This window comes from Cyanistes caeruleus, chromosome 1 (genome assembly GCF_971803275.1).
Source record: "Cyanistes caeruleus chromosome 1, bCyaCae1.hap1.1, whole genome shotgun sequence".
Classification (NCBI taxonomy): Eukaryota; Metazoa; Chordata; class Aves; order Passeriformes; family Paridae; genus Cyanistes; species Cyanistes caeruleus.
Window position 1 is genome coordinate 93150668 of NC_141701.1, and position 13493 is coordinate 93164160.

Consider the following 13493-nt stretch of genomic DNA (forward strand, 5'->3'; position numbering starts at 1 on the left):
CTTGCTGCTCTCTGCCTCAACAGAAGTGACCTCAGCCCTGACCTGGAGCTTCCCTGTCTCCAGTAGAGATTGTTCATGTGCCAGAGCCATTCCAGCCACAGCTCCTTATCCCCCTGAGGTGGAAATCTGTGCCCTGGTCTCCTAGAAATGAGAGCTTGGTGATGCAAACCTATGGAACAGCCCTCGACTGGCAGTCACTGTCACTCATTGTCAACTTGAGCTTGTTCTGAGAAGCCAGCTACTGGTAAATGGCTATTGAAAACATTTTTGTTGTTGTTGTTATGGCTCTTAAATTTTCCTTTTCAGGGAAGATACCTGTTAATATCAGGTACTTAAAAAAGGGAGAAGTTGGGTCTGATCTATTTGTTTCTGTGCCACACCATCATTCCAGGTGACCTAGTTTAGGATTGTGATGAGATCTGAAGAGCAGAGTATTGAAAATGTTGTTTGTGAGAGCCTGTGTGCCAGAACAGTATGGGGTAAAATCATCTTAATGAGATGCTAGATCATCTATAGAATGCATGTCCCAGTAAATACAGTGGATTTATTCTCCTTAAGAGGAGCACAATTAACCTCTCACTGGAATGTACTTTTCTAAGGCTGGAAAAAAAAAAAAATAAAGTAGTTGCTTTAGCTCTTTTAAGGGTTACGCAGAAACAATGTCCTGCAGAACCCCACAGTTGCAGCTGTCATGGCAGTTGTTATTGTCAGCCTGCTCTAGATTCACATCTAATGATGGAATATTGGACAAACTTTAGTGTGAATTCATCCAGAAATAAAGTAAAATATCTTTTTTAGTTTGTTTGAAACAAATAATCATGGAGATGTTGTTTTATTATTGTAAATCAAGATCCAGAGCCCGAGAGTCCAAAATACTACTGTAGCTTCCATCTGAAAATCAAGGTCTGTCATGTGGTATCACATCCACTCCCCTTCCAGCTTTATTTGACCCAAGAGGAAATTCATTGAAATGCTTGCTAACCTTTACTGAGCAAGAAGAGTAACTTAATAAATATGATTTTTCCCCTGGGGAATTTTACTGCCTGGCCTAGGTTTAGGTTTCCCTCTTGACATTTTCTACCCCTGTTCTGATTCTTCCAAAGAACACAGTAAAGAGACTAGTTGCATTGATGTTCCCCTGGAAGAAACATAATATTTGTTGATCAGGGCCTTTGCCAAACAATTACACTACACATAAGCCAAAAAGAAGGGCAGACTTTTACTGTTCTCAATTTGCAAGGGGAATGTCATAAACCATATGAGCTTTCATTATCTCATTCTTTATAGGGAAAAGGTGAAGTATGGGAAATGGTGAGGAAACAGAATGTTTTTTGCTTTTCCTTAATGCATCCTGCTAGTAAATCTGTACTGACTGCAGGTTGTGTTACAAAATGAATGAATAAAAGATGAATAAAGGTTATTTACAGAAGGGAAGTTGCCTTCCTTTTTGTTTCACCATCCTGATTCTGGTTGATGACATCCTCTAGTTAATTAGTTAATTTCCGTGAGTAAAACTCATAATAATCTGTTACTGTTTTTCAAACTATCAGAAAAAAAAATCCCACTTTTCTGTCCTTGCTTAGAGTAGAATCCACATTTCTCAAATGGAATACATGCATGACTGTATTGATTTTTCTTCTCTTAGTCTACATCCATTAACCACAATAAATTCCATATTAAAATAATAAATGTGTCTTCCCACCAGGAGAATGGCATTGCTTTCCTTTTCAATTCCAGGCCTGAGGAATTATTTGTGCTTGTTTGTTTGCTGTGTTAGCATTTCTTTGCAACTCATGTGTCACCAAAAAACCTCTTTGACAGAAGTACTCCACTTTTTAATTGCCCCACTCCTGCCTGAGTCACTGTAAGTGAACGTCTCAGTCCAAGGGCATACATTAGAAATAGAGCTGATAGCCCATTTAATAGACTTGCAGGCTGAAGTAAATAACACAACTCCATCAATAGGAGGCGAAAATTCAGACACAATTTTATAGATGGATTGGTCTGGCTACTGCTAACATTTTTCTTGTTTTTAAAGCCTGTTTTTTGCTACGTATACTGATACATGTACATATACAAATGCATAGATATGTGTGCTTAATAAAATTTTAAATTTTTTTTGGTTGGTTGGATACCTAATTCTCTACAGAAAACAATGGTAATGAACATGGAACCATCACCTGTCAGTTTTACAGTTCAGGTTTACATTATACCCTGATATATCTCTACTTTGCCCTCTGATGTGTACACTGCATCATGTTGCACATTGCTTCTTTACAGTCAGGCAAACAGTACCCATCTTTGTACCACTATTGGACAGGAAATTTATAGAGCATGGGTCATTGTTATCCAAATAGCCTCATTGTTGTGATTTTAGGAAAGAAAAGTGAAATGTGGTTAATATGGGATGTTTTGGTATTTTAAAATTATTTTTGGCTTTCAAAGAGCATAGTTCAGTTTTCTGGGCCAAAGGACTTACTTCATTCTTAATGCTTCATACTTCATTTTTTAAAGTGCTATCAAACTTGGATAGAGGTGTTTTGGTTTTCTTGACTTAATGCTCTTTAACTTCATATGCAGGTTTTTTTTCTTCTATTGTTCTTTCTTGATAGGGATACTTTACAGATAACAGAGAGCATTGTATCTTAAGTTGACACGACATGGGGTGATGCTTTGTTGCTTTAACTTTGATGTAAGCAAAATTGGAGCTTCTAGCTGATCATTTGCATAAACAGTACTTAACTTTCTCTTTTTCTAGTCAATCGCTTGGAGGTGGACACAGAACAAAACCTCAGCTATCCAGTTCTGACTAATGCATTTTAGAATTCTGGTTTGTATCTTCTTCCCTTTAGATTAGTTTCCCATCATGCTACATTTTGATCAGCTTAAGGTGCATCAAAGTATAGAGATACAATTATAAAAGACTTTTAACATATGTTTTAGCTAAGGCATGTTAACAGCTCACTTTTAAATCTTCATCTAGATAAGGCCTATGGCACCATTCCACATTGACTTGTGTATAAATAAGGGAAGACCTTTAACTCCATCCTTGGATGCTCAGCCAGGCATCTGTCTTATTTTATGATTCATGGTCTAATGAATAATTTTGTGCCCTATGTGTTAACCAGAAGAACTGAGTCTTTTCTTTTAGAGCTATATGAGTAAGTGGAAAGTCACAAAACTGAGACTTTTGCAGGTGAATTACTGCTGGTAATAAACTAATGTTTAAATCAAAATATGAATTTGCTTGCTTGCCAAAAACATGGTTACAATTTTTTTCTGGTAAATTGTTCTGTGCTTGTGTCTCAGTTCCTGTACTGCTCACAATGCACACTCTGTTTTCATTAATTATACATACCCAGTGTGCACATGATTTTTACTGTGGAACAGCATAAATACTTCACACAGATTTTGTATTTCCAAAATTGACATGGCAATGGTGTATTCTTCAGTATTTTGTGCGCACAAAAAAAGCCCTACTGCAACCTCAAATTCATTTCATGCAAAGAATATTTCTCTCCCCCTCCCTGTTCATTTGAATGATGTTTAAGGGCCTCTGTAATTATCTGAAGATATACAAAACACACTAAAAGAGAAAGTGAAGCAGGAGATGACACTGGCTCTAACCAAGGGCTGATTACACTTCTAAGAGATAGGCCTTGGCAGTAAAGTACCTGAAGCCTTGAGGAAAATTTCATAACTGTTGATGATTTATAATATTTGATACACTGAAAAGAAGGAATTCTGCCTTCTGTAGTGTAATTCATGCCAATAACCCTTTACAAATCAAAATATAATGTATGTTAAGCTCTCAGAATTGGGATATTTTGATCAAAACCAGTGTAAATGTATTGCTATTGAATAGCAGCAATAATGAACAAAAAAACCACAAGAACAGCTAAAGAAAAAGTATGTATTTTTTTTTTTTTCCCAAAGAGCAATATTTGAAAACACTTGCTGCTCATAGAGCATTATTGACATAACTTTTATTAACAGTGATAATCACTTCCTGCTCTGGTCCTAAAAGACAATGCTTTTAAAAGCCATCTCCACTTCCAGATTCCTGAAATAGGAAAGGATACACAGATGGGATGCAACACTAGAAATATTCTTATTTATAGGGCTGAAGAAGATCTCTTTTACACTCAGATAACCTGTTACACTGGGTAAGGGGTTTTGGTCAGTTAAATTGCTTTGGGCTTTTCCATCATGCTGTGAGTTTGTTAACATTATGAGAGAAAAGAGATGAAATACAATGGCAACAAGCAGCAAGCTAAAGACTTACTTAGTCTGCTACTTTTGGAGAATATTATAGAAATTGTGAAAAGAAGCATATAGGGATTTTCCACTGAACAATGAATTAAAGTCTTTTAGGAGCAAGCCCAAAGGATATATGAGTCAATTATAAACCCTATGGTTGCCCACATCTCCAAGATACTGTCCTGTCCCTTGAGGAGATTCAGTTATTTGACCTGAGCCCAAGTACCTAATAAAAATATATTTTTAAGTGATTCATCAGTGCTCTGAGAAAACGCAGGATATACATGTCACAGCAAGAGAAAATAAGGCAGTAAAGTTATATAACATTCTTAAGCCTTCAGATAAGTTTTGAATCAAATACTCCATTCTGTCACATTCTGTTCTCTATTACCAGGCTTAGCTTATTTCTTCTTTTATTTATTGAGAGGATTAAGGAATAAATTTCTACTTGTTTTTACACACATTTTGAAATAATTGTGGTTATAACAAACCTTTAAGTAAAATGCTGAGAAAACATTTTGTATGTGCTTAAGGAAAGACACAAAATAGGGTTTATGACTCCTCTGTCATACAGCTGAACACATCTTGATGTTATTTAGTCTTTTGTTATTGAGACTCACCCTAAAGCCTTTGGACAGTGCAACCCATGGAAATCCAACAAAGTTAGAATTAAGGCTAGACCAATATATCTTGCTGTGAAAAGAAAGGAAAAGGTAAATCAGTGTTCTGATATAGCTGGAGGTGAGTAGAGATGGTTGGAGGACCCCTTGCCTTCCTCAGTTTTTTAGCTTTCCAGTCTGTGATGTGTGCTACAACTTACAGCTGGAGGTGTTTGTGAGGCTCCACACAATAATCCTATGCATTATTATTTATTTGTGCCATAAACTTTATCTTATAGAAGGAAAGTTTCTTATTTTGTTTTGCTGGGTTTTTTCTGTTTTGTTTTGTTTTGCTTTGTTTTTCTCTCCACTTTGGATTGGATGTTGGTGTTCTTAGGAGTTAAGACCCTGTGATCCAGAAAGAAGACCTCAGAGTTCCAGCAGAGATTTCTCTGTTGTGTTATGCCTCTGAAGGTCCCCAGCACGGGGTTTGCAGAACTTAGTCTCCTTTCCACTCTTTGCCCTACTTGTTATAATAAACCTCCCTGATATCTTCGTTAGTGCCTTCCAGTGAATTTCCTCAGTGCTCTGGAAGATCACTTTAAATAGCTGTGGCATGTGCACATTACTGACAGTCCACTAGGCCAAATAACACATAGTTTAAAATTGAGGGCACTGTGCTCTTTCTTTCATGGTATTTTCCTGTAGGCTCTTTTCAAGCCACAACTAAAGTGTTTGCTGTTTCTAAAAACAGTTTGCAACTGTTCGTATTAGCAAATTAAAAAAAAAAAAAAAAGTGAGAGATGAGTGCTTACAAAATTCATTTCTTGGTTACACTAATTAGTTGTTTACAGCCACTCAGTTTTGGAATCTTATTGGACATCTAGCAGGCCAGAGATTAAATGTTCAAAAGCAAATGCATTATGTTGGATGATGGATATCAAAATCAAAGTTGATGGAATTGAGTCGCTTTAGGAATGGGACTTGAGGTCCCTTTCACCTTTGATGTTTCAAGGTGGCTGAAAACTTGTGTGTGGTTTAGTGCTGCTGACACTTGGTTTTAGGTACAGCTATTTAACCTTTGGCAGTCACAGAGAACTTTATAGTTCTTGCCATCATGAAGGATGATGATCTGCTGGGGAATGACTGTTTTATCAGTGAAAATGCAGAAGTGGCTGTAGCTCTGTTTGTCTGCCCGGTCTCCTTTAAAGCTTCAGACTTGTGGGTGATACATTATCAGTCCCATTCCAGTTTCCTGTTTATATAGGGTCTGGCTTTGATGCGAGTACAACAGATTAAGAAGCAGAAGCAGAGTTCCTGTTTTAGTACTTTCTCATCCAGATGTATATAAGTCCAGTGACACTGTGCTGACAATTATTGAAAACACCAGACTGGCGAGCGCTTACTTTTACATCAGCACCAAAGATTTAAAGGCATACAACCTCAGCAGCAGCCCCACTAGTTCATCTTTCATCAAAGCTACAGATTAGGAAGAAAATTTTGCATTTTGTTTTACATGTGTTTTAAGCTGAAGAAAATCATTCTGAAAAGGCTGATTTTTCTATATCAGAGAATCTAAAAAAAAAATAACTTCTGTGTTAATTTAAGTCCACAGCTTTTGTCTGAAGTGCATCAACCAAACTCGTTTGTCTTTTACAGCAATTTCTTAGTTGCATTTTACATTACAAAGTCATATGATTTCCTTGCAGTTTCAATATCTTTAGCAAAGTATCTTGCCATTATCTCTTACTATGCTTTTTTCTGGATACATTATAGCATCCAGACTCCTTACTATAGAGCTCCTTCTCCCTGGGATTGGGATAGAGCAACCTGTTGCCCTGACTCTTGCCACTCTTGCTAATTATTTTTTTGGTAGCCCAAAATTTTGGTTTCAGTGTGGAATCTGGTTATTCCTTGCATAATGTTCTGTCAGTGTGTTGCCTGGTACAGCAGTGCACCTCCAGCAGAGTGGTCTGCAAAATGAGTATACTTCTTACTCAAAGACAGACAATAGGAAAACTCTTGTGGTGAAATAATAACAATAAGAAGAAGAATCATCAGTATTATATAATTATTTGTGTTTGTAAATAAACCTAATTTGAGTGTTGAATGCTTAGCCTTTTGTCACAAAGATGTTAGTTATTCAGAGTAAGCTTGTGGAAATTGTGCTAGAAAGTGCGCTCTAAAGAAAGTCCCAGCTTCTTGGAAACTCATGCAGACAGATCAGGACACTTTTTGCCCCTTTGTCTGTGGCTTCTCTTGGGAAAAGCTTTGTGATGACCCTACTCCACATTAACTTTTCCTGAGTTAAGTTTCCAAGCTGAGTATAAATACCAAAGTATGCATTGTAATGTAACTTGTCTGTAGTATCTATCCCAGGTAACCCTGGAAAATTAACTCAGTTCTTTCCCCCAACAATACTGGCTGTAAGACTTGGGTACTTAGAGTACTCTTTTCAATACCTTGTGTTATCAAGTTTTCTAGTCTTCTAGTTTAATTGGTGTGTGAATTTAATATACCAGTTTATCTTTATGAGTTGGTGATGTTTACAAACTCATATTCTATTTGTCTTGTTTGGGAGTTTCATTGAGAAATATTACATATGCCTATGCATATGAATTCCATAACACACAATATAATCTAGTAACAGTACCTCTGATAATGACAGAATGTTACCAATAAGAGAAAGCTTATGCTTTCAGCTATTTGAATAATCATTTTGCTATTTACATCTTAGAACTGGCTATATTTAATTTATGCTCTTGTATCTATGCTGTTAATGATTATGTGTTCCTTTCTGCTACTTATGGCTGTGTTACTTACATTAATTTAATGAACCAGAATGTTTAGAAAATAGAAAGAGCACAGTCTGGTATAAAAGTATTCCCATCAGAAATAGTTTAGTTGTCAATTGTTAAAACTAAGTAAGAACTCATTGTGTTAAGAATTAAACCAGGACTTGCACTTACTAGGGTACATACATGCACATTGGAACTGCTGAATCCAGAGATGGACTAGGTTATTCTTACATTAGTTTTGAAGTTATTAGCTCTTGAAAAGAAAAATAAAAACAACAACTTAAGAGAGTTTATTAAGCTGAGTTTATGATCTTTACTGAGGCACCATGTCACTTCTTTCATGGAACCTTTGTTCTCCCCACCCATCCCCAGTAAAATCAGTGGAATTTAGCTTTTTTTATAAAGGGCTCACAACTGACTTTTGTTTAAAGATCAGACTTACTGCATGTGCTTGTGGAACAATAGACCTTGAGTAGAGTTTTTTAGGTATGTGATATGAAAGCAGATCTCATCATAGTAAATTGAGGTGATACATCTATTTTATAATCTCCCTGCCAATGAAAAGGGTGAAAGGAATCTCTGTAAACACATCATATGGCGATGTTTATGTGTTATCAATCAACAGATCTGAGAAAACAGTATCCTGATAAATTTATTATTTAGGAATCCTGAAATTTTGACTTTACTTTGCATGTCAAATTTCTGACCTGACATGTCAGGAACTTGCAAGGTGACTGAAGAACCAAACTCTTTTCCAGACAAATCCTTATACCTTCAGTGTGTTACACAAGTATATTCATGGGGATAAATGCCTTAGAGGGGCTTTAAACTGTATAAGGGAGCCTAATAGGATTTAAAAGCTGTAAAGTTGGTTAGCAGAGTTTATAGCCTACTTGGATGGCTATGGTATGTATTTTTTTTTCAGGCCAAGGTCAATGGTATAAATGGTGCTGTAAAAACTGCCTGTGAAAAACTAAAAAGCATTCCACTGACTGAGGCAAGGCACTTTCAGCAAATATTTTTGTTTGCAAAGTAAACTTTTAGAACTGGGGCAGAAAAGTGGAAGACAACTTTTGCCATAACTAGACTATAGCTCTTAACTTTGGTTTGAAATCTTATTTTTTAAAAATTTCTTTTTCATTATGTCACTCTTGAGAATTTTTTTCACTTATCTAGGAATTATAGTTTGTGATGAAATTAGGGTATTTGTTTTCCTGAACTGTTTGAGCTAATGTGTCTGGGTACAAAATGAGACTTCTTTTTCTGAAGTGGATTGTATAAAAATTTCTACTTGGTGCCACTTACTGTCATAGTCACGAAGCCACTTAACACATGGCTTGTGACCAACTGCTTCCAAAAAGAATGAAAATGTCACATGCCAATTATTGCAACATATAAATGACACAGAGCAACAAGATCACGCCTTCATTTCAAGAGTGTAATGAGGTGGGGGCTACCCTTTTGAGACCTTCTGGTTGTACTTCTTGTCTGTCTTTCACCAGAGGAACCATGGGGCTTGGCTGGTCCTTGTATGGCCTGTGGGCAGCCACTGGCAGCAGGATTGTGAGCACATTGCAGCCAGCGTTAAGGAATTCTAGTACCACCACTTGGGACTGGGTAAACTGAGCCCTCATCTGTGTGTCTGAATACTGCAGCCATCTAACCCTGCTCCATAGCTCCTCTTCATCCTCTTGATACCAGTGCATGATGAATTTCAGTCTGACAAGAAACGTAGACATGTGAAGCTGGGCCTGTGCCAAGGCTTGTTTGGCATGCTCAGGGTCAGGCCATTACAGGGGTGCCCTCAGCCAGCAGGGAGTGGCTGGAATGGTCAGTAAATACAGTCAGCATACACATAATGTTTACACCAGGTTTGATTTATTCCAATATTTATTTCTACCAGGGCAGTGTTTTATTCTGCTTTAAACCCAACCCAGTTTCCATGAGAGTCTCCAGTACTGTTTGCCTCCCTAATATCTGTGAGAGACTTCATAAAGAGAAGGGGGTGGCTCCCAGGTTATCACAGTCCTTACAAGATATGGTTAATACAGTGGCTTTTCCCTAACCAGGGATGAACTTCTGCTCCTAATTCATGGCCACTTACCACATTTGCTGTTCTCCCTCTTTTCATGCAGAGTGTAAATATCTTGGCAATGTGAATGTAATAAAACTTACAGAGCTTTTAATAGTTCATATGGTGCTATATACACAGAAATGGAGCAGCCAGCAGATAAGAAACATAACTATATCATAGCATAACTATGCCATCGCTACTGGAAAGCTCTTGCTTCAGTGGATTTAGCAGCATGTAACATAAGTTCTTCCTGCACTAATCAGGCATTGTATCTTCAACACAATAGAGAGAAAGAAAGAAAGAAAGAAAGAAAGAAAGAAAGAAAGAAAGAAAGAAAGAAAGAAAGAAAGAAAGAAAGAAAGAAAGAAAGAAAGAAAGAAAGAAAGAAAGAAAGAAAGAAAGAAAGAAAGAAAGAAAGAAAGAAAGAAAGAAAGAAAGAAAGAAAGAAAGAAAGAAAGAAAGAAAAGAAGAGAATTTAGAAAGCCCAACCACAGCAGCATACCACCTCTGTTTTTGACAGAGGTAGAAGAAGCTTTTCTCATTGGCTGTTCTAGTTACTCAGGAAGAGTTTCAACAAATTGCAATTTTATTGTTTTAGGCAGGAGATTGAAACCAACAAACTGAACAGTCCCAAAAAACTGACAAGATAAAGGAAAAAAAAAGTTTAAAATAGCATTTTAAATTGAAAAACAAATCCCAAACTTTATCAATCCATTGCAACATACCTCTAGGCAGAGCTAAGGCCCTTTTTCCCTCACATAAGCCTTTTTCGAAGTAGGGAGGGGCAGAGTGGCCGGCAGAGTTTGGCAAACTCTTCCGCTGCTTTGGAGCACAATTAGCTCTCAGTTTCATAAGCATCATGAGCAGCTTTAAGCTTCAGGCTTTTTTAATTGGTATTTTATAAATAAATATGACAGATGGGATAGATTTTATTAGCAATGGTTTGCTGAAGTTTGTTATTGTGCAAAGGTATAGATTTAGAGATACAGATTTGCTTACTATTAAATATTCAAACCCTGAGTTACATGGGATAGTTTGGATTTAAAGCATGGGATATTTTTCCCTCTGTGCTGGCTTTTACTTTAGGCCAGTGAAAGAACTTGGCAGTGTTTGTTTATCGTTTCTGGAATATATCTAAACTTCCTAACGCACATGTTTTCCAGATGCTAAAATGAAGACATCTAGCATTTGAGGTTTTTATTTATATCCAGCAGTGATGGTGTTGGAACGAGTGACGTTCAATCAATAAGCTACATTTTCTTTTTTTTTCCAAGGTAGCTGCAAGGGTATTATATAGGGAAGAAAACTGCAAATGTGTGAACTGCAGTTCATATGAGAAACAATTGTCACAGCTCCTAATGCCAAGTGCAACAGACTAGAATAAGCAGAGCTGGAACAAAATAGAAATTAGGAAGAAGAAAAAAGGAGTGGACTCACTCTGCCTTTAAATCAGTAAGCAGTGACCCTTGTAAGTATGAAATAACTCATAAAAGAACTCATGTTGCAACAACTATTTGGACAAACACATGGAATTCAGGTATTTGCATATCTCAAGAGGCTGTTAATTTTTAAGACAAACATTTTGCTCTGCCCAGTGACATATATGCTGTCCTCAGCTGAGTGCTATTGTGCTGTATAATATTTGTCATGTTTGTTGGAAAAATTTAATTGAGCAAGTTTTAGCCATGGATAAATATCAAATGTATTCTGTGATTAAGTTTTGGGTTTGTATTAGATACCAGCATTTTAAGTTCTAGACATAAAACTATGTAACGCTCTCTAATGGCTCTTAAATGAAACCACAGACTGTTTCTCAAGTTGGTTATACAAGGAGTCGCTCCAAGGGACTTGGTGCTGCAGCCCTTGAAGTCAATAGCTGAGCTCCCACAGATTTTTGCGGTGCAGGCACGGCGCACTCTGCCTTGCACAGGAGCCAGCTGAAGTCAGCCCTCGTGCTCCGTCAGACAGTTCAAAGGGAGCAAAGCTGTCATCATTGCTGGCAAGCCCGAGGGGTAAGGCGAGGACAGGGCGAGGCTGCCAGAGCAGTTCCCGGCGCTGAACTCTCCCAGGTCACTCCTCCAGCACTCGATCCAGTGAGGCACAGGCAGCAGCTGGGATGAGCACCCGTCAGCCTCCTGGGGCTCTGGCTGGTGGGCTCAGAACAACACTGACCTTCAGGGCTTCTTGTATGCTGGGAGCTGTGGGCTGTGTTTCCAAAGGCCAGCTTTTCTTATGTGCTTATTCCATCCGAAATTCAGGAGTTTCAAGCATGTGATTATGTGTTGGGGTATGTAGACACTGTGGAAGTGCTGTTGGCCAAAGAGTGCTGGTGGTGCAGATGGCAGGGGTGTTGACACCATTTCTGCAAGGTCTTGTACCTGCAATTGAGCTGAAACCTCACCACATGCTCTGTGCACACACACCACCTCAAAAGAAGCCCTGCTGAAAATTTACCTTCGCTGCCATCACACAAAGTGTCTAAAAAAAGAGCTCATGCATTTTCATTTAAGTATAGTCTTTCTAGCCCATGGATTATTCACAGAAACATTATCTTATGGAGAGTCCTATTATTCAACTGATTGCATTAAATGTTGGCATAAACCCTTAAGTTAAAGAAGTAGTTATTCTCCTCCACCGTGCCTATTCTATCTAATAATTTATGAAAAAACATGTGCGTGTGTATGTGTGTGTGTGAACATTGCCTTTGTGGGGAATTTGTGATCTCACAGCCCGTGATGAAGCATTCACTAGTGGTTCTGTGATAGGCAGTCTCATTCAGGATATGCTTTTTCTTTGACAGTGCCATGTAGCAGTGCCTTGATTAATGTTATTACTCTAAGGAATATAATAAAAAAATCCAGCAGAGCAAGAAAATTATTGTTACAATAAAAGCCATTCAAATGAACATGCTTATTAACATACCTCTCAATTGCACAGAGACTAAAAGACACAGAGTGTGTTCTCCTCTTCCACGTTGCTCTGCATATTTTGTCATTATGCTGCAGAGCTGTCGCGACTGCTGTCTCCTGGTTATGATTTTCAAATCCCAGTTGATGATTAATACCTTTGGCTCAGACACTTGTAAAAGGACGGTGTTGTACCTGCATACATTTTCATGCTGCTCTGACATCAGTGATGTGCACTGCAGTGTGGAGGGACATGGGGGGTGGAAGGGAGCTGTGAGAGAGGAAGAAAGAGGGTGTCATGCAAGAAATAATGTTTTCGATACGTTTTCCTGGTTTGTCGGGTCAACACTCAAAATAGACTAGAAAGCACATAGGCTAGTAGCACATCACATGAATGCCTTGCATTTCTGCAAGGCCTCTTATGCTGCCACCTTGTACTTACAAGCATCCTAAAACCTCCTGTGAGGTGATAAAAAAATGGGGTATTCATGGATAAAGGGCATTCGGTGACCTCAGGCAAAAAGGAAGAGTGGATAAGGTGCAGGATTTAATCCATATTCTGCTGGAAACTGTATCTCTGCCAAGGAAAGACTGCTCCTGGGCTGTGTAGGGTAACACAAAAGATGAAGAAAATGTAGTACATATGCTTTGTGGCAACTGAAAACTTAAATCTGCAAAACTGCTGATGTATGCTCATGGAACATAAATGACACAAATAGAAAATAAATATGTAATTAATGAAAGTGCTACAGGATCCCTGATATTCCTCATTGTGTTTTGTGACACTGCTCAGTCTATTCCTTCTTTCTCGCATCCTCACCTGCTCTCCACATAGTCATCCTTCTTTTTGTTATCT

General features: G+C 37.9%; 1 long non-coding RNA gene across 1 annotated transcript in view; it reads left to right on the forward strand.

The window, feature by feature from the left end:
- LOC111923732 (uncharacterized) overlaps nucleotides 1–11138 on the forward strand; it is a 227430-nt gene extending 216292 nt beyond the window's left edge. The window contains exon 11 of the long non-coding RNA XR_015274046.1: nucleotides 24–11138. This is a non-coding gene — a long non-coding RNA (uncharacterized LOC111923732). The remainder of the gene's footprint in view (nucleotides 1–23) is intronic.
- Nucleotides 11139–13493: the final 2355 nt, after the last annotated feature.